Consider the following 22,806-nt stretch of genomic DNA (forward strand, 5'->3'; position numbering starts at 1 on the left):
ATTCTTTGGTTATTTGAATCGGCTCTGTAGTGATAGGGCAAAAACCAAAACGTACACCCAGGTGGGGCCCCAGGACAGAGTTTGGTAAACCCTGTTGTAGAACACGGTCAGTATTATGAAAATGGCTTGTCCCTCAGGTCATGAGTCGTGGTTTAGTGACATATTATTGAGTTAAAATATATTGTTTTATGCCACAGCCACAGCCACAGCCAAAAAAAAAAACATCCTTTCCAACTAATTCCTGGGTCAAAGGTTAATTGGAGGTGGGGCTGTTATGAAAAGCACATGGTGAGTCTGCACTCTCTCTTCATATGTTAGCAACTTGATTATTAATTTGGTAATTCCATGAGAAGCATTAAGATGTGTCACTGGTGTTACACAGTTTATACTAAAGGGAACAGGGAATTTGATTCAACTAATTTATCAAATCACATGATTAAGTCATTTATTTACAATTTAAGGACTGTGGTTTGAACTGTGAACTGGTTTGAACTGTGGCCGCCATCTTAGATATTATATATTTTCTGCAGATTTGTCACTGGTGTTACTGTTCCTGCTGGATGTAATAGAATAGTCTGAAGATACTGTCAATTGTGCTATTATAGAAAAATGTGTTTTGTTTAAAGTAAATTATTAATCATTTTAAAAAATCTATATTATCAATGACCTTTTCTGTCTTAATTATATATGCAAAGTAAATAGTCAAATTACTTTCTGGAAAGCCTGAATTGTCATTCAAATATACAGTAGGTAACACAAGGCAACACAATCATTTTTTAAATGTAATGTAGTAAAAATATAAAAATACATTAAGATTTAATTTATGTTGATTAAGGGGCTAATTATCTAAATCAAAATAAATCAATAATAATAGAACAACCCGTCTAGACTCATCGATTGTTTATTGAATGATGTTGAACAGGAGATGAATAATATTATTTGGTGAGCTAAGTTACAGAGACAAACACACACAGTTCTAGAAAGTTTTAGCAAACAACGTTCCATCAGTATCCATCATCAGTGAGTTTGCAACAGCGTATTGAGTTTATCATCCCTATTGGGTCCATTTAGGGAGAGCCAGGGAGCTGTCTCTTTTGCCAAACAACCTGAACACAGTGCACTCATTCCACTTCCTATATAATGTTACAAACCAGAAAATTATACGTGAGTAGCAGTGTCAAGGCTGTAATTCTGAACTGGTAACACCTGAACAGGTAACAAACCAATTCCTAATATTGAGTTGCACCCCCCCCCCCCCATATTTGTATTTTTGTTTATGTCTTAATGTTGATGCATTGTCGAGAAGGAACCTGCAAGTAAGCATTTTGTTGGACAATGTATACTACATAGTGCATTCGGAAAGTATTCAGACCTCTTGACTTTTTCCACATTTTGTTACGTTACAGCATTATTCTAAAATCGATAAATAAAACAATTTCCTCATCAATCTACACAAAATACCCCATGATTGTCACGTTCTGACCTTTATTTCCTTTGTTTTGTCATTATTTAGTATGGTCAGGGCGTGAGTTGGGGTGGGCAGTCTGTTTGTTTTTCTATGATTTGGGTATTTCTATGTTTCGGCCTAGTATGGTTCTCAATCAGAGGCAGGTGTCATTAGTTGTCTCTGATTGAGAATCATACTTAGGTAGCCTGGGTTTCACTGTGTGTTTGTGGGTGATTGTTCCTGTCTCTGTGTTTCTTGTTTTTTGTAGTCAGTTGTTCATGTGTACATTTACGTATTAAAAGAACCATGAACACTTACCACGCCGCATATTGGTCCTCTGATCCTTTTCGCCTCTCCTCTTCGGAAGAAGACAATGATGACAAAGCGAAAACAGAAATGTTTGCAAATGTATATAAAAAAACACCTTATTTACATAAGAATTCAGACGCTTTGCTATGAGACTTGAAAATTGAGCTCAGGTGCATGCTGTTTCCATTGATCCACGAGAGGTTTTTACAACTTGATTGGAGTCCACCTGTGGTCAACTAAATTGATTGGACATGCTTTGGAAAGGCACACACCTTTCTATATAAGGTCCCACAGTTGACAGTGCATGTTAGAGCAAAACCAAGCCATGAGGTCGAAGGAATTGTCCATAGAGCTCCGAGACAGGATTGTGTCGAGGCACAAATCTGGGGAAGGGTACCAAAGAAAATTATGCAGTATTGAAGGTCCCCAAGAACACAGTGGCCTCCATTTTTAGATGGAAGAAGTTTGGAACCCCCAAGACTCTTCCAAACTGAGCAATCAGGGGAGAAGGGCCTTGGTCAGGGAGGTAACCAAGAACCCAAAGCTCACTCTGTGGAGATGGGAGAACCTTCAAAGAAGGACAACCATCTCTGCAGAACTCCACCAATCAGGCCTTTATGATAGTGTGACCAGACGGAAGCCGCTCCTCAGTAAAAGGCCGCTTGGAGTTTGCCAAAAGGCACCTAAAGGGATCTCAGACCAAGAGAGAGAGACTTTTGAAAAAAGCTGTGGAGTATAATCGAATACTATTTTACTTAGTTCTATCACTATCAATAGTGGACTTGTTATTTGTCGTCATCGAATAATACATTTGATAGTTAAGTAACTTAAGATATTATTCCTAGATAAACACAGCAAAAAAAGAAACGGCCCTTTTTCAGGACCCTGTCTTTCAAAGATAATTTGTAAAAAATCTAAATAACTTCACAGATCTTCATTGTAAAGCGTTTAAACACTGTTTTCCATGCTTGTTCAATGAACCATACAGGGAGACAGGATGGACAGGTGATTGTCCTCGCAGTGGCAGACCACAGGATCGGTACAGGATCGGTACATCCAAACATCACACCTGCGCGACAGTTACAGGATGGCAACAACAACTGCCCGAGTTACACCAGGAACGCACAATCCCTCCATCAGTGCTCAGAATGTCTGCAATAGGCTGAAAGAGCCTGGACTGAGGGCTTGTGGGCCTGTTGTAAGGCAGGTCCTCACCAGACATCACCAGCAACAACGTCGCCTATGGGCACAATCCCACCATCGCTGGACCAGACATGACTGGCAAAAAGTGCTCTTCACTGATGGGTTGCGGTTTTGTCTCACCAGGGGTGATGGTCGGATTCGCATTTATAGTCAAAGGAATGAGCGTTACACCAAGGCCTGTACTCTGGAGCAGGATCGATTTGGAGGTGGAGGGTCCGTCATGGTCTGGGGCGGTATGTCACAGCATCATCAGACTGAGCTTGCTGTCATTGCAGGCAATCTCAACGCTGTGCGTTACAGGGAAGACATCCTCCTCCCTCATGTGGTACCCTTCCTGCAGGCTCATCCTGACATGACCCTCCAGCATGACAATGCCACCAGCCATACTGCTCGTTCTGTGCGTGATTTCCTGCAAGACAGAAATGTCAGTGTTCTGCCATGGCCAGGGACGAGCCTGAATCTCAATCCCATTGAGCACATCTGGAACCTGTTGGATCAGAGGGTGAGGGCTAGGGCCCCCCAGAAATGTCCAGGAATTTGCACGTGCCTTGGTGGAAGAGTGGGGTAACATCTCACAGAAAGAACTGGCAAATCTGGTGCAGTCCATGAGGAGGAGATGCACTGTGGTGTTTAATGCAGCTGGTGGCCACACCAGATACTGACTGTTACTTTTGATATTTACCCCTCTTTGTTCAGGGACACATTATTCCCTTTCTGTTAGTCACATGTCTGTGGAACTTGTTCAGTTTATGTCTCAGTTGTTGAGTCTTGTTATGTTCATACAAATATTTACACACGTTAAGTTTGCTAAAGATAGAACTAATCAAATCTGTTTCAGCTAACTGGGTCTCTCCTGAAAAATAGATGTTTATCTCTGTAACTATATTGGCCATAAACACTGCAACCTGGACTCAGGTAAAATCAAGGACACACAAATGAGCGTAATATGTTACATTTGGTATAGTATGTATTAATTTGTGGATAATACATGTGTTTTATTTAACCTTTATTTAATTAGACAAGTCAGTTAACAAATTCTTATTTACAACGACAGCCTACCCCGGCCAAACCCTAACAATGCTGGGCCAATTGTGTGGCGCCCTATGGGACTCACAATCACGGCCGGTTGTGATACAGCCTGGAATCGAACCAGGGTCTGTAGTGACGCCTCTAGCACTGAGGTGCAGTGCCTTAGACAGCTGCGCCACTCGAGAACACAATCCATATGATATGTTACGGATTACAATATGTTCAAAAGTTGGAATTTGTTGTGGCTAATGTTAGCTAAGTAGCTAACGCTAGCTAGTTGGCTAACATTAGCTAGACTATGGGTAAGGGTTAGGGTTAGGAGTTAGGTTAAATGTCTAGAGTTAAGGGAAGGGTTAGCTAACATGCTAAGTAGTTGCAAAGTAACAAAACAAGTAGTAAGTAGTTGCTAACTAGCTAAAATGCTAAAGTTGTCCGTGAGGAGATTTGATCACACAACCTTTGGGTTACTTGAAGTTTGCATTATAGCCCACCCATCCACACCAACCAACTACCCTCCCTCCTTTTGTTTTTGCATTAAGTAACCTTCTGTCTTATGTATCCATACCTAACATAACATATCATACTGATTTGAGTGTCCCGGATTTTCGTTTACTATGTTGTGTCTAGTCTATGAGGTCAAGCTAGACTGACGAACATTACTCTGGAAGTTGAACCTCCAGGGCAGTGATGCAGCTCCCACTACCATGCTCTGACATACAGAGGAACAAAGACACCTCAGGACATTGACCCTGACGTTGTTACAATCTGTTTCATTTGCACCCGCCTCAAATATCACATTAGATTTCTAGTATGAGAATCGTTACTAGTCCTGAACTTGAACAACTGTGGCTAACTCAACAGACAGTAGTAATATGGAGTACTTCATATTCTGTAATACAGTAAACGACTGCTATGTGTAGCACAATTTGTGAGGATTACATTACCTTTTCAATTCACATGAGGACAGTTCAAAGATGCTGTTGAATGGCGATACTGTGGCAGTGGTGAAATCGGTAAGTTACAAGTTTTTCAAACTTTTGATCGAAAAGAAGGTGCACAGTCCATAATTTTGTTTTTCTGTGTCTTTTTTTCAGAGCCCTAGCAGTGGGGCTATGCTGGAAGGCTCAGAGATGTAGCCCTGGGGTGTAATGTAGCATAATCAGGCCAGGCCAAGGCCAGGAGAGCTGGAGCAGAGAGAGAGAGAGAGAGGAGAAGCATGGGTCTTATCTATAATGAATGACACAATGGAAGGCCAAATATTCCACTTTATTCATCATTATCTCTTGGGGTGGGAGGAATCATTAAACATTTAAATACTGGAAGTATATAACTACAAGGTCTTTGTGAAATATGGATGTATTCTAATATTGTTATTCTATCTGCTTTGTCAAACCATTTGATTTATGATGTGCGTTTTCACAGTATTTTTTTTATTTCACCAAAATAACTTCTAACACTTGTTTTATTAGTTAACCTTAGAAAGGATTATATAAATGCCTACTTTCATATTGGTGCTTTGTAAGAATGGTGCTCACTTAATTTATTTAGCAAGTTATCATTGTAGCATCATAGATCTTAAATTGCATAGGTACAATTCTTTATAAGCCATGCATTGTCCAAAGAAAATTATTTTTTCCTTTGAAAGTTAAGGGGTAAAACGTGATCTACGAGAGGCAACTTGAAGTGCAATAATACTATCATGTGATGCAATGGAAAATGTTGTTTTTGCTAAACATTTTTTGAAGAGTAATGTTTTGGAATGAGCCAACTCCCAAGTAAAATTGTTTACTTATGGGAATTTATAATGTACAATTAAATTCACCCTAGACTGTATTACCTGTACTTAAACATCCAGCTTACTGATTTAGAAATAAATAGGCAGGCCTACCTTGATATGTCTGTGTCAAGATCTCAATAAATGAATATTTAAACCAATTGCTGTCATTTGTATGTGGTGTCTAAGATAATTAGTTATGTAGATTGGGGGAATGCTATTAAGTGCAAGGCAATATTATTTCACATGAAGAGAGCAATGGAAAGAGCTATGTAAGCTTGTAAAGAGGAAAACACAATATCTGCAATATAGAATGAAACATCAGTACCTCGAAAGGCAAATTCCCTTTTTGAGAAATCAGTAAATGAGAAGAATGTGTAAATCTGAACTCTGCTGCCATCATCAGGCAAAAGATGAAACCATGCTTAGAACCATGACCCAGAAAGGAACGTCCCAGATTTCTAAAAATATAGAATTACTATCCTAAACAATACATAATTAATTCTCACTGGAAATTCCATTTCCTACCAGGAGAGAGAAACCACATGTGAATCCAACCTACCTGCATCTGTCCATTTGTGTCCCCAGCTCAGTGAATGAGATTATGTACATTATGTATTTTATTTGTTTCGTTTGGACCACAGGAAGAGTAGCCAGAAGCTAATTGAGGATCCCAATAAAATACTAAATACAAAAAAATACTAAAACATGTTGACAGGGAGGCTTGGCAGGTCCAGACAGGGATATCAGGGAAAACTACAGTATAGACACCTAACACTGTGTTCTGACACTGTCCCTACCTGTTGCTGGTGAGATGTTCCTAGGAGAAGCCAGCCAGGAAAGTATGGAGGCTTGTCAGCTATACTGTGGGAGAAGAAACGCTCTAGAGAGCTGGGAAAGGGACCAAGTCCGGAGTTGGGCTGGGCTGGGAATGGGAGAGGAGTTGTAAGGATGGAGGTCTGAGAAATAGGAACACCACAAAAACAAACAGGAAGCACAAAAGGTACTTTGATTTTCTAGAATGTAAACTGCTGGCACCATTGTTAGCCCTCTGTTTTATTTGATTGAGTTAGGGTGTTAGTCCCATGAGATAAACATGTAAAACAGTACTATGGACCAGAGCACTCAAAAGGATGTTGTACATTAATTTTCTAATGAGTGTGTCGTCTGTCGGTTGGAACTAACGGTTGGAAAATAACATATAACACGGTTGGCAACCGCTATCTACTACGCTACTGCCACAAGGGGGCAGAAACGCGCTGTAAGTATTTGCCGCTATAATTGCTCTCAACTCTCAAATGATGTATTTTCAGATGTTGCTGTCTAGTAATGGAACAGTGAAGTGTAAAGTCGAATTCCTGCCAGATTAGATGTGCACGCATTGTATTGTATGTATGGAACGATTCAAAAGGGTTGGGTTAAATGCGGAAGACACATTTCAGTTGAATGCATGCAGTGGTACAACTGACTAGGTATACCCTTTTCCCCACCCACAGAACACAACTGTGAAGAGTTTACGCACATATTCGCGTCGTAGGAGCTCTTATTTTGGGACTTTGACTGTGGGAAATCACCTCCCCAGTCAGCCTATTGTTTGTATTGACATTTATATTGCACTGGACAGCCTTACCCCATTTCATTGATCCCCAATCCTTAGGTATCAGTCTACTCAGTACCCAAGTGCTTTTTTTCCCAAAGTCCTCCTCAAGAGTTATCAGGTTCCCAAACATCCAGGTCGTATTGTTTTTCCTCTGGAATAGTGTTCAGTACACATAGTAGGTTGACTGGTACAATAAATGTGGTTCAATTCACAGTGGTTTCAGAGTCCCGCAATAAGAGCTACTAATATCCTCTGGGTGTCACTGATACCCCATCCACAATCCATAGGTAAGGCTGTACAGTGAAATAAAGTATGTCCCCAATGCAATTCTAAAATCTAATACATCCAGTGTGATTAACAGATTTTTTTCATATTAAAAACGTATTGTATTTTGTTGAATTTATATAAGAACATTCCAACCTTGTTTAGTATGATTTATTCCATTCTCCATTATGGCATGATTCCACTATTTGTATTCATTTGCATCACTTTCAATGAGACTTATTTTGAAGGCGAACCGCAAATTCCACTATTATGGATACTCCTTATTGTGGCTAGCTTCGCATAGGTGGGTCAGACCACTATTAATCAAATAAGGACTGTCTTATAAAGTAAGGGTATTTTAGATGATGACTACTGAAAGAGATTGTTGTTTTGCTATGTTTTTGGGGAAGAACATTGTTTGCATCCATCAACTAGCTAGTTTATTTATAACCAGCACTGTCCAGAGTTTTGGGATGTGTTTGCATGAAATACGAGTGATGGTATTATCAATGTGTAATATTACGTAAAAAATTTATGGACGTGTTAAATTATTACGTGAAGTGCAGCCATATTCAGGTCCTGATTGGTCAACAAGCTTATTTGATGCGTCAAATAGTGATATTTGACTTGTATATTTTTTGACATGCAAAGACCCAAACGGTGTTCCATATGTATCAACCAAAGGTTCCGTGCCACGTCATCAACTGTGCAGTCTGACATCAAATTGCTATACACCTATCCTGCCATTATGAGATCTAGACAGCGTCTACAATATTTTCGGGCCACTGGCATACCACTCACCCCGCAGACCCGGCAAGGGTCCAAAGCCCCTGGACATAGGTTTATCTCGATTCAAACTCAAAAGTTGTTAACCTGCGCAGACATTGCATGCATTAACCAATGGTTGTGTGACACGTCATCGACTGTGCAGTCAGGCACCAGATTGCTATAACGTACTGTATGATGTGGTTAGCTGATGCATAAAATATCTATCCAGGTGTTGTAAAATCTGGCACGCGTCAGCAACATCTGAGCAGAGGAACACAACCAAAAATGCCATGTGACATTATTGACAGCCAATGACCTAACCTGTTGGCCTAGGCAACTCCATCCACATAAATATTCATTTGCTGAATCTAAATCAAGTATATGTTTTAAACTAGGCTAGACTACTCACCAAGAAATGAGAGATTGGAACTTTTATTTTAGTGGCTCCATGAAATGCTACTCTTGACAACTTGACACTCTATAGCAGTGTTACCCAACTCCAGTCCGAAAGCACACGTTTTTGTTGTAGCCCCGGTGGTTTGGAGTTGGGAAACACTGCACCATAGCATTGATATTTAAATCTTACCCCTGAAGAGCTGAAGTAATTTACTCCTGGTTCTTGGTTTTACCTGATAATTAATTGCACCCACTTGTTGTCAGGTCTAAATCAGTCCTAAATTAAAGCAGAAAAAAAGCAGTACTATAGCCTGAAATATGCTAAAGGCTAGGTTAGATAGTCCTACTGTACATATTAGGTTGCGTAGGCTTAATAAACCTTACCTGGACATTGGGCTAATAAACCTCACCTTAAAGGGATAGTGCGAGATTTTGGCAAAAATTTGTAGAGACAGGAGTCTCATAAAATGTGTCCAGCTGCAGGGAGTCAGCATTGAATTTAGAAAATGCTCAGTTATTAAAATAAATACATTTTTTGTCGAAAGAGGAGGAAGGGAAGCGCTACTAAGGTACACAATAGTACATTTTGGTAGACAGAAGGTGCTCTTTGGTAAAAGGGGTGAATTGGTCATCAAAAAGAAAGGAGGACCAAGGACCAAATCTGCAAAATTGTAATTATTTGCCTACCTCCTCATGCCTTTTGCACACATTGTATATAGACCCCCCCCTTTGTTTTCTACTGTGTTATTGACTTGTTAATTGTTTACTCCATGTGTAACTCTTTGTTGTATGCTCACACTGCTATGCTTTATCTTGGCCAGGTCGCAGTTGCAAATGAGAACTTGTTCTCAACTAGCCTACCTGGTTAAATAAAGGTGAAATAAAAAAATAAAAAAATAAAAAACTCTTCATATAATTAATTAAAATGCCTTTATTTGTATGGCATGTTCAATAGAATCAAAGTTTTAAAAATCTGACGCGTTTCGGCTGCATGGCCTTCGTCAGGGAGTACAAGGGAAAAATACAATGTCCTCTTTTGAACAGCTTTTCCAGTGATCCCTAAATTGAAGAGGGAGTGGTTGCAAAATTGATTGGACACACCGTGTAAGCAATACTATACACATTAAAAAGTGAAAAGTATGTTATCAAAAAATTCAACTACGAGTTGAAGTATCAGAATGCAGAAGGTAGTTCTAACCTTAAATATGACTGGGAGAAGTGTCAAGAATAAGAAAGCAATATATTCCGTAGTACACTAGAACACAGAAAACATGGACAAAAACAGTCTAAACATAGCTGAGGGCAATTGAGCAAAATGTCCACTAGATGACAGCAAATGGACTTATCACAACCCTACAGGAAGGGTGAGAAATCCATATCTTCATTTAAACCAGGGTACTTAGTGGCCTGTAGTTTGTAAATCCATATCTTCATTTAAATCAGGGTACTTAGTGGCCTGTAGTTTGTAAATCCAAAAACTTTCCCTTTAGTTTAACTGTTTAAGACGGTCCCCTTTTCTAATTGAGGCCGGAACATGATCAATACCCATAGGGAGGCAGGGTTGCCATGGTGTAAGGTCTTGTAGTGCCTGGCCATGGGGTAGTCTTCATTGCCTACCCTTATGGCGTACTTGTGTTCCGCTAAGCGGTCTTGGAGGCTTCTCTTTGTCCGTCCAATGTAGAACACCTTGCACTGTGGACATTCCAAACTGTAGATGGCATGAGTGGTTTTGCAGTTAATGAAATGCTTGAGGTAATAGTCCATTTTAGAAGTTGTGTCAACAAAATACTTTTTTTGTTCCATGCAGTAGTCCAACGTCTGAGAGAGATGTCTGTTATCATGACATACAGCACTTTGGAATGGACACTCAATGAGAACAGACTTGAAACAGATAAGATGGCAGCGTACACTTTGTTGGATTACTTCATGGAGCAAAAACCTTTTTCTTTTCATAACGGAGCATTTTAAACATTTAAACGGACCCCCTTCTACTGGACACAGACATTTTGAGACTCCTGTTTCCACGAATTGAGGACAAAGACAGCATCGTCAAGATACGGTTGTTACAAAATTCCCTGAGCTACACCAAACAGTACCTATCCTGTAACTCTTTTTATATATTTTTTCAATTTAACTAGGCAAGTCAGTTAAGAACAAATTCTGATTTACAATGACAGCCTACCAAAAGGCAAAAGGCCTCCTGTGGGGACGGGGGCTGGGATTTAAAAAATAAATACAAATATAGGACAAAACACACATCACGACAAGGGAGACAACACAACACTGCATAAAGACCTAAGACAACAACATAGCATAGCAGCAACACATGACAACACGGCACGGTAGCAACACAACATGACAACAACATGTTAGCAACACAACATGGTAGCAGCTCAAAACATGGTATCAAATCAAACCTTATTTGTCACGTGGGCCAAATACAACAGGTGTAGACCTTATAGTGAAATGCTTACAAGACCAAACCAACAGTGCAATTTTTAAGTAAAAAAATTGGTATTTGGTAAACAATAGATAAGTAAAGAAATTAAACATTAAAAACAGTAAAATGACATTGAAAAAAAAGTAGCGAGGCTATATACACGTGGTACCGGTACAGAGTCAATGTGTGGGGGCACCGGTTAGTCGGGCTAATTGAGGTAATATGTACATGTAGGTATAGTTAAAGTGACTATGCATAGATGATAAACAAAGAGTAGCAGCAGCGTAAAAGAGGGGGTTGGCAGGTGGGGGGTGGCGTGACACAATGTAAATAGTCCGGGTAACCATTTGATTATCTGTTCAGGAGTCTTATGGCTTGTGGTAAAAGCTGTTGAGAAACCTTTTGGTCCTAGACTTGGCGCTCCAGTACCACTTGCCATGCACTAGCAGAGAGAATAGTTTATGACTGGGGTGGCTGGGGTCTTTGACAATTTTTAGGGCCATCCTCTGACATCGCTTGGTGTAGAGGTCCTGGATGGCAGGCAATTTAGCCCCAGTGATGCACTGGGCCGTACACACTACCTCTGTAGTGCCTTGCGGTCGGAGGCCGAGCAGTTGTCGTACCAAGCAGTAATGCAACCAATCAGGATGCTCTCGATGTTGCAGCTGTAGAACCATTTGAGGATCTGAGGACCCATGCCAAATCTTTTAAGTCTCCTGAGGGGGAATATATTTTTCATGACTGTCTTGGTGTGTTTGGACAATTCTAGTTTGTTGGTGATTGGAAGGAAATTGAAGCTCTCAACCTGCTCCACTACAGCCCCGTCGATGAGAATGGGGGTGTGCTTGGTCCTCCTTTTCCTGTAGTCCACAATCATCTCCTTTGTCTTGATTACGTTGAGGGGTCTCTGATTACGTTGAGAGGTCTCTGAACTCCTCCCTATAGGCTGTCTCGTCTTTGTCGGTGATCAGGCCTACCACTGTTGTGTCATCTGCAAACTTAATGATGGTGTTGGAGGCATGCCTGGCCATGCAGTCATGGGTGAACAGGGAGTACAGGAGGGGACTGAGCACGCACCCCTGAGGTGCTCCAGTGTTGAGGATCAGCGTGGCAGATGTGTTGCTACCTACCCTCACCACCTGGGGGCGGGCCGTCAGGAAATCCAGGATCCAGTTGCAGAGGGAGGTGTTTAGTCCCAGGATCCTTAGCTTAGTGATGAGCTTTGAGGGCACTATGGTGTTGAACGTTGGAGCTGTAGTCAATTAATAGCATTCTCCCATAGGTATTCCTTTTGTCCAGGTGGGAAAGGGCAGTGTGGAGTGCAATAGAGATTGCATCATCTGTGTATCTGTTTGCAATTTGGAGTGGATCTAGGGTTTCTGGGATAATGGTGTTAATGTGAGCCATTACCAGCCTTTCAAAGCAATTCATGGCTATGGACGTGAGTGCTACTGGTCAGTAGTCATTTAGGCAGGATACATTAGTGTTCTTGGGCACAGGGACTATGGTAGTCTGTTCGAAGCTTACTGGTATTAGACTCAATCAGGGACATGTTGAAAATGTCAGTGAAGACACCAGCCAGTTGGTCAGCACATGCCCGGAGCACACATCCTGGTAATCCATCTGGCCCAGCGGCCTTGTGAATATTGACCTGTTTAATTAAAGGTCTTACTCACATCGGCTACGGAGAGCGTGATCTGCTTTCATTTTTGCTTGTAAGCAGGAGTCAGGAGGATAGAATTATGGTCAGATTTGCCAAATGGAGGGCAAGGGAGTGCTTTGTACACGTCTCTGTGTGTGGAGTAAAGGTGATCTAGATTTTTTCCCCCCTGGTTGCGCATTGAACATGCTGATAGAAATGAGGTAAAACTGATTTAAGTTTCCCTGCATTAAAGTCCCCGGCCACTAGGAGCACCACCTCTGGGTGAGTGGTTTCCTGTTTGCTTATTTCCTTATACAGCTGACTGAGTGCGGGCTTAGTGCCAGCATCCGTCTGTGGCGGGAAAATAAACAGCTGCGAAAAAAAATATGAGAACTCACTTGGCAAATAGTGTGGTCTACAGCTTATAATGAGATACTCTACTTCAGGCTACCAAAATCTAGAGACTTCCTTAGATTTCGTGCACAAATATACACAGAGCAACCCCCCCTCCACCCTCCTTGTCTTACCGGAGTGTGCTGTTTTATCTAGCCAGTGCAGCGTATATCCCGCCAGCTGAAAGTTTTCCATGTCGCCATTCAGCCTTGATTTGGTGAAACGTAAGATTTTACAGTTTTTGATGTCCTGTTGGTAGGATATTTGTGATCGTACCTCATCTAATTTATTGTCCAATGATTGTACGTTGGCAAGTAATATTGATAGCTAGGGCAGATTTCCCACTCGCCATCGGCGGATCCTTAAAACGGCTGCCATTTCTTCTGGTGCCATTATTGGGCACAGACGTCAGCACAAAGGGCAAGAAGTTAGACACAACAATACATCACGCAAAGCAGCCACAACTGTCAGTAAGAGTGTCCATGATTGAGTCTTTGAATGAAGAGACTGAGATAAAACTGTCCAGTTTGAGTTTTTGTTGCAGCTCGTTCCAGTCGCTAGCTGCAGCTGCAGCGAACTGAAAAGAGGAGCAACCCATGGATGTGTGTGCTTTGGGGACCTTTAACAGAATGTGACTGGCAGAACGGGTGTTGTATGTGGAGGATGAGGGCCGCAGTAAATATCTCAGATAGGGGGGAGTGAGGCCTAAGAGGGTTTTATAAATAAGCAAAACCAGTGGGTGGATACCAAAAAATCCTAGTAATGAATACCAAAAAGGATCTGTTGTAACAATCTGTAGCTACAGTTCTTTGTACTTTACTACACCTGAGACACACTCGGACACACTGAACTGTACAACACTATTCATACCGACTTTTTGTTGCATGTTACTTTTACCATATAACATTCTTGTTAAATAGCCAGTTCCCTTTTTGAGTTAGCATTAAATATTGTACAGTCCCCTGTTTTTTTATTTTGACAAATAAACATTATTTGGATATATCTGAATGTCTAACATATGTTTGATGCTACAGAGCCCTGTACATGTTATACTGTATAAATATCTTCTGTGAATCCATGAAGGCAGACAATTTTCAAAGATTGATCGAAAATATCCATGTTTATATTATGGTCCTTTTGTCAGCATTTGGTCCACTGACAATGGTGTTAGGCATGGTGGGCTGTGAAAGCTGAGTGCTTGTGGCGAGTGGTCTTGTCCTGTCTGCGGTGTACGGCCAGCTGGATAAGACTGACGGAAGTGGTGTAGGGCTCGTAGACCTTAACCACCAATTGTTTTGACCTCTTGCAGAAGATTTGCTGGTACTGCATGTCTCCTGGAAAGACATGGCTGTGGTGTTACCATTTTACACTTTTTGTGGAAGGGATGTAGGGCAAAACGCCTTTGTTGTAAAGGTGTCAACCGATTGGGACCTAAGTGTTTGGAGGCAGACTAGTGTATTGTTTAGGGACAACGAGGGACATTGGGAGCTGCTTTTGAGAGGAAAGATCAGTCAACTAAGTGAATGGGCTGGGGGGCTGCAGAAGGTGTGAAAAGACTTCTTACACAGTATGTATTGCTGTGTATGATATATTGAGGAGAAATGGCACCTTTAATTTGTTCTCATACGCAACAATACATTTACTGTCTCTAAGTACAACCCAAACCCCCTTCCTTAATTTAATGTTGTATTTTACCTTTATTTAACTAGGCAAGTCAGTTAAGAGGAAATTCTTATTTACAATGACGGCCTACCCCGCCCAAACCCTCCCCTAACCCGGACGACGCTGGGCCAATTGTGCGCCCCCCTATGGGACTCCCAATCACGGCCAATTGTGATACAGCCCAGGATCGAATGCACAACTCGGGAGAATCTCAAAGACCTATATGTAAACCTCCCCCAGCACATTGACTTTGACAGATCATTCTTGTCAATAGTAGCCCTTGGCAGGGGATTTTTGTAGAAGTGTCTTTGTGTTAGAGTCCCTTGCTCATTTTTGTCCCTCAATCTTGTTGTGCTTCATAACCGCAAGGTGTGTCCCCTCCCTCATGCTCGTGTACCCAAAATGCCGCCACTTTGGGGTATTTTTCAGCAGGGCCTGTGGAAGAACTCCAGATAACTTGAGTTTTGCAAAGAGAAAAGGTGAAAAGAGAAAATGGGCAAATGGGACCACAGAAAATGTGCACATTAGACTTGATAATTGATAACATAATTGATAACATGGTCTGGAAGGTACTCTGTGGTCCTCAGGCTACCTCTAACCACCTGAACCCCATAACAAAAACCCATACAAACACAACCTTAAGCCATGCTTACTGTAAATTGAGCTATCTTACAGTAGCTGTCAGCTTGTAAATATTTTTGTAAACTTGTGCAAACTTAGGGACAGTAGTGGAGAAGGTGGAAAGTTTTAAGTTCCTTGGCGTACACATCACGGACAAACTGAAATGGTCCACCCACACAGACAGCATAGTGAAAAAGGCGCAACAGCGCCTCTTCGACCTCAGGAGGCTGAAGAAATTTGGCTTGTCACCAAAAACACTCACAAACCTTTACAGATGCACAATCGAGAGCATCCTGTCGAGCTGTATAACCGCCTGGTACAGCAACTTCTCCGCCCACAACCGTAAGACTCTCCAGAGGGTAGTGAGGTCAGCACAACGCAACCCCAGGGGCAAACTACCTGCCCTCCAGGACACCTACACCACCTGATGTCACAGGAAGGCCAAAAAGATCATCAAGGAAAACAACCACCCGAGCCACTGCCTGTTCACACCGCTATCATCCAGAAGGCGAGGTCAGTACAGGTGCATCAAAGCTGGGACCGAGAGACTGAAAAACAGCTTTTACCTCAAGGCCATCAGACTGTTAAACAGCCATCACTAACATTGAGTGGTTTCTACCAACATACAGACTAAATCTCTAGCCATTTTAATCATTCATAAATGGATGTAATAAATGTATCACTAGTCACATAAACAATGCCACTTTATATAATGTTTACATACCCTACATTACTCATCTCTTATGTATATACTGTACTCTATGTCATCTACTGCATCTTGCCTATGCCGTTCGGCCATCGCTCATCCATATATTTATATGTACATATTCTTAATCATTCCTTTACACTTGTGTGTATAAGGTATTTGTTGTGAAATTGTTAGATTGCTTGTTAGATATTACAGCACGGTCGAAGAACAACTGGAAGAACAAGCATTTTGCTACACTCGCATTAACATCTGCTAACCATGTGTATGTGACCAATTAAATGTTATTTGATTTTATTTTATTTGAGGGGTTGAAAGCACGTGCTGGTGGAATCAAATGATGTACCACCTGCAACAAAACACACAACAATACACCATTTAACCAACCCACTAATTGTATTGATCTCTATTAGACTGGCTAGCTTAGCACACCTAACATGGACATTTCAATAATGTTAGCTTGCTGTTAGCTAGTTAGCATCACTAAATTGGCAGCAAGATTGCTAGCCAGCTGGGAGCCAACTAATCAAATCAAATTTTATTTGTCACATACACATGATTAGCAGATGTTAATGCGAGTGTAGCGAAATGCTTGTGCTTCTAGTTCCGACAATGCAGTAATAACCAACGTGTAATCTAACAATTTCACAACAACTACCTTATACACACAAGTGTAAAGGAATGAAGAATATGTACATACAAATATATGAATGAGTGATGGTACAGAACCAACCATAGAAAATGTATACTCATTCTTCATTTCTAATTTACCAATACACTGAGAGTGAGTTAGCTATATCAACAAGGGTGGAATAGATGCCTACCCAATTGACTTACTCTTATATGCATATGTTAGCTAGTTTATGTTAGCTAATGTTAGTCAAAGATATAACTAACCTTCTACTGAAGGTAGCTACCAGTCTAGCAGTGACTACCATGGCATAGGCAAAATTGATTGACAGTGTGTATCCTAAAGATACAGTAGTTATATGATTTAGCTGATGGCTTTCAGAATTCAATACAGGATTGTAACGTTAGATAGCAAATTTACCTAATCCAGCTAACGTTACTTTACCTCTAATCGAGAATCTTCTGTTTTGTTGTGAAGGGAGAAAACGATGGTATCGCATCACTTCTCAGCTGTCGTCTAAATGGATTCCCCATCCGTTCAGCCTTAACCTCTCTGGGATATGTGGGACGCCACCTGGCCAAAAGCCAGTGAAAATGCAGTGCGCCAAATTCAAATAAATTACTATAAAAATCAAACTTTCATGAAATCACACATGTAAGATACCAAATTAAAGCTACACTTGTTGTGAATCCAGCCAACATGTCAGATTTCAAAAGGGATTTTCGGCAAAAGCTAACGATGCTATTATCTGAGGATAGCACCTCTGTAAACAAAGAGAGAAAGCATATTTCAACCCCGCAGGCGCGACACAAAATGCAGAAATAAAAATATAAATCATGCCTTACCTTTGACGAGCTTCTTTTGTTGGCACTCCAGTATGTCCCATAAACATCACAAATGGTCCTTTTGTTCGATTAATTCCGTCGATATATATCCAAAATGTCCATTTATTTGGCGCGTTTGATCCAGAAAAACACCGGTTCCAACTTGCGCAACGTGACTATAAAATATCTCAAAAGTTACCTGTAAACTTTGCCAAAACATTTCAAACTACTTTTGTAATACAAATGTAGGTATTTTTTAAAGTAAATAATCAATCAAATTGAAGACGGGATGATCTGTGTTCAATACAGGAAGAAAACAAACTGACACTACCTTTATCTAACAATACACTTGAAGTGACCCTCGTTTTGAACAAGGCTACTTCTTCATTACACAAAGGAAAAACCTCAACCAATTTCTAAAGACTGGAGACATCCAGTGGAAGCGATAGGAACTGCAAGAAGGTCCCTTAGAAATCTGGATTCCCAATGAAAATTCATTGAAAAGAGAGTGACCTCAAAAAATAATTCTGAATGGTTTGTCCTCGAGGTTTCGCCTTCTACATAAGTTCTATTATACTCACAGACATGATTCAAACAGTTGTAGAAACTCCAGAGTGTTTTCTATCCACATCTACTAATAATATGTATGTCTTATCTTCTGGGGATGAGTAGCAGGCAGCTGAATTTGGGCATGCATTTCATCCGGACGTGAAAATACTGCTCCCTGTCACCAAGATGTTTTAAAATCCCTCTGATAATCTTTGGTCACCATAAATATCATTCTTGATATCCGCAAACTACTGGCAACATCAGGGTTCATCTCTGGTAGGTAGAATTGTGAAAAGGTGAAAGATAACTCATTTAGCACAGACATGCAGAACACCACACGGGAATGATGACAAACAGTGTAAAACAACCTTTTTCAAAATATTTTTAATAGAGAAGTTATGAGATTACTGTGTGTTGGTCGTTCGAAGTAAACAACACCATCAACCAAGTTTGTTGGCATGCCTAGTGGGGCAGTATCTTCATTTGCTATGAATGCTGTACATTGAGCAGAAGAATACAAAGAGAGAAAAAATTAAATATTCCTGCTGTTAAAAATAATAATAATTATATATATATATATATAATAAACATTGTAAAAAAAAATATTAGTCAGTGTACTGGTAAAACATTTGGTTATGATTGGGAAACCAGCTATACATTTAAACCCTACATGTAAATGTAAATAAGAGGAACTACCATGTGGGTACAACATTTAAAATTACATAGAATAATTCGAAAAATATTTTGATGACTATTTTCAAATTATAAGGAAGGAAGACCTTCCTAACCAAATACGGTTTGTTTTGTGGGTGTATTGACGAGAGATTTATATTATGAATGGATGATGTACCCTATCAGCCTGACTGGCTGCACTGGGTGATCGAATAAAGAAGGACATATTCTCCAGTAGTAAATTGGCAGACGTTCCGGTATTGGTTCTAATACAAGGTATCAAAACTGTTGCCAATTCAAAGGCACAAATACTATAACGACTCTCCGGGGAATTGGGTATCACTTCTGTGACGTAGAAGTCCGTCACTGGCCGCGGGCAGCATTTGGTTCTTTAACGCACACACATATTCATCACTCCTCCCTGCGCCATTATACCGTAAGTTAACAATGTGGGTCGACACACAATTTAACTTCTGTCTTGGTGCATGCATTTCACACTTGTCAATGTTCATATTTGAGAGATACAATAATTATTATACTTATCAATGGTGTGGATGAGCGCATTGTTCGTTTGTTCTGTTCCTCTCTATCCATCTCTGTAGCTTCTGGGTATGCTGGAAAAGTACCCGAGCTAAGGGAATTGGGTTGGCTTTATAGTGCCTGTCCCAAATGGCTCATTAATGCATATGGGCATATTGAAAGATATTGTCAGTAATGATGTAATGTTGTAAATGTTATGTTGTGATATTGTTTAAAACCGTGTTGCAATGTATATCCTTTAGTATGTTTAGTTCATGGAAAATGTAGGTTTGTGTTGTTAATTGATTAATTAATTAGGGTTAATTGTTCTGAGGGGAGGGGCTAGCCCTACAAAAGGAGCCTCTCTCCAGTCTCTAAGGGGGATTTTTTGGATTGAGCTGTGGATGGGGCAGCATTGTTGTTAAGCTGTCCCATAAGGTAGACGTTGATGGCAGTACTGTTGTTTTCTGTTCCGGAATCACTTGTAAATAAACACCTTTGCACAGAAGAACTTTTGCGGTTCCGCCATCTTTTTATTTTTATAGAGGTTAGGTTATCCAGTTTAGCCATCTGGCCTACTCTACGTGACAACTTCCTTAGAACATTTTTTTAATTTACATATATTAGATCCGTGAGTGAGTAAATCTAAACACTCTGGCCACGGTCAGGAAGAGGTAAACTATAGCAAAGACATAGAGGCAGTAAAAGAAGCGCAAGGGTATTCTAGTAATTTGGCTCTAATAAGAAAAAAATTCCAATCATGGATAAAATTGGGCAGCATTTCCCTACTGATGGGAAATATTCGAGAGCAGATATAAATGTATTGCTTTAACCAATTATGGCAATTTGTTAATTACGCTATCCTTATGAACCGCATAGCAAATAATTACAGCAATATGTACTGGTAGTATATGTTAGCTAGCTACCTAACGCTAGTTGGCTACTAATACATCGAACTTTCCAGTATATTAACTACAATTGAAGTCGGAAGTTTACATACATCTTAGCCAAATACATTTCAACTCAGTTTTTCACAATTCCCGACATTTAATTCCTAGTAAAAATTCCCTTTCTTAGGTCAGTTAGGATCACCACTTTAATTTAAGAATGTGAAATGTCAGAATAATAGTAGAGAGTGATTTATTTCAGCTTTTATTTCTTTCATCACATTCCCAGTGGTTCAGAACTGTACATACACTCGATTAGTATTCGGTAGCATTGCCTTTAAATTGTTTAACTTGGGTGAAACATTTTGGGTAGCCTTCCACAAGCTTGCCAAAATAAGTTGGGTGAATTTTGGTCCATTCCTCCTGACAGAGCTGGTGTAACTGAGTCAGGTTTGCAGGCCTCCTTGCTCGCACATGCTTTTTTAGTTCTGCCCACAAATGTTCTATAGGATTGAGGTCATGGCTTTGTGATGGCCACTCCAATACCTAGACTTTGTTGTCCTTAAGCAATCTTGCCACAACTTTGGAAGTATGCTTGGGGTCATTGTCCATTTGGAAGACCCATTTGCGACCAAGCTTTAACTTCCTGACTGAAAAGCATCCCCCTTTTTCCTCCAAACATAACGATGGTCATTATGGCCAAACACATCTATTTTTGTTTCATCAGACCAGAAGACATTTCTCCAAAAAGTACAATCTTTGTGCAGTTGCAAACCGTAGTTTGGCTTTTTTTATGGCGGTTTTGGAGCAGTGGCTTCTTCCTTGCTGAGTAGCCTTTCAGGTTATGTCGATATAGGACTCGTTTTACTGTGGCTATATATACTTTTGTACCTGTTTCCTCCAGCATTTTCACAAGGTCCTTTGCTATTGTTCTGGGATTGATTTGCACTTTTTGCACAAAATTACATTTATCTCTAGGAGACAGAACGCGTCTCCTTCCTGAGCGGTGTGAAGGCTGCGTGTTCCCATGGTGTTTACACTTGCGTACTATTGTTTGTACAGATGAACGTGGTACCTTCAGGCGTTTGTAAATTGCTCCCAAGGATGAACCAGACTTGTGGAGGTCTACAATTGTTTTTCTAAGGTCTTGGCTGAATTATGTTGATTTTCCCATGATGTCAAGCAAAGAGGCACTTAGTTTGAAGGTATGCCTTGAAATACATCCACAGGTACACCTCCAATAGACTCAAATGATGTCAATTAGCCTCTTTGACATTTGTTTTAGAAATCTGTATTAAGAATATTGCTAGTAGTAAAAATTTGTCATGCAGAAATATTTGGATTTCCTGAATCAGAAGTGCCCTAAACTAAACTGTTGTTCGGGTCTATCCTCGAGGTTGTGGCAAATGTGACCACAGATGGTGTCTAGATGCTTGGAAGGGATAAATAGATAGTACCAAGAACAGTGTGAACTTCAACCCTGGCTAATTGGCTGAAGCAATGGCGACAATGGCATTCAGTATGGTCCTGCGCCATTCCTACCTTGAAACCGACCCAGCAACCTTTACACAGCATCCAGTCAAAGCTATCATCTGCCTTTTCTCTCATGCTTTTTCTCTCAGGACTGCAACATGAGTCCACATGGAGTGAGCATGGAGAGAGATCCTGTAAACTTCTTTCATGCTGCTAGTGTACTGTTAGCAAAATGGACATGACATAATGGACTGTAAAGGACAGTGGCGGCTCAGGTGCGAAGCATTATCAAGTGCCATCCACTTTGAACTTGTGCCATTGGAAGGAAGATCTGAAACACTATCTGAAGAAGAACATGAAGACACGACAGAAGGAGAAGTGCCGGGAGGAGGAGGGGGGGTGGTCAACCATGCCCATAATTGTTTATTTGGGGTATCAGGTTGATTGTGGAGGTCTGCAGACTGCAAAATGTATAGTAATTTAGACTAAGAATGCATTGAGCTACGAATCTGTCAGTAACATGCCACTAATGACAGTGTAAGACAGTGTAAGACAGGGATAGACTAATGAGAAAAGTTAATACTGGTAATAAGTAGTACAAACTGTATGGTCCCCTGTTTGTAAATACACATTCTAACTGTGTTGGTGTTGAATTTGAGTGATATACTCAACATCGAGCATTGAAGACTGTCATTAATATTAGGGGTTTTGTTTTACCATCAGAATTCCAATGTTAAATGGCATCAATACAAATGGCTTTCTGGATAATACAGTACAATTGACTTGAGCATGTTTTAGTATGTTAATAACTATGTAAGTGGACTAGCAGTAGTGATTAACGTGTTATGGGTCAGGTAGAATGAATAACTGTGCAAAATGTATTTGTAGCCGGAGGCTAAGTGCATACGGGGACAGAATGTTTGCATAAGAGTGTGCCAAATGATAGGTGACCATTGCTGTACATTCATACCCCAGGGTGAGGGTAACTTTACTATTG

General features: G+C 40.5%; 1 long non-coding RNA gene across 1 annotated transcript; it reads left to right on the forward strand.

Annotated features, from left to right (window-relative positions):
- Positions 1-4,592: 4,592 nt before the first annotated feature.
- On the forward strand, positions 4,593-5,502 carry LOC116376108 (uncharacterized). The gene is made up of 2 exons (XR_004211498.1): positions 4,593-5,001; positions 5,083-5,502. It is a non-coding gene; the product is annotated as an uncharacterized LOC116376108 (long non-coding RNA).
- The last annotated feature ends 17,304 nt before the right edge of the window (positions 5,503-22,806 follow it).

Source organism: Oncorhynchus kisutch, linkage group LG1 (genome assembly GCF_002021735.2).
Source record: "Oncorhynchus kisutch isolate 150728-3 linkage group LG1, Okis_V2, whole genome shotgun sequence".
In the NCBI taxonomy this organism is placed as follows: Eukaryota; Metazoa; Chordata; class Actinopteri; order Salmoniformes; family Salmonidae; genus Oncorhynchus; species Oncorhynchus kisutch.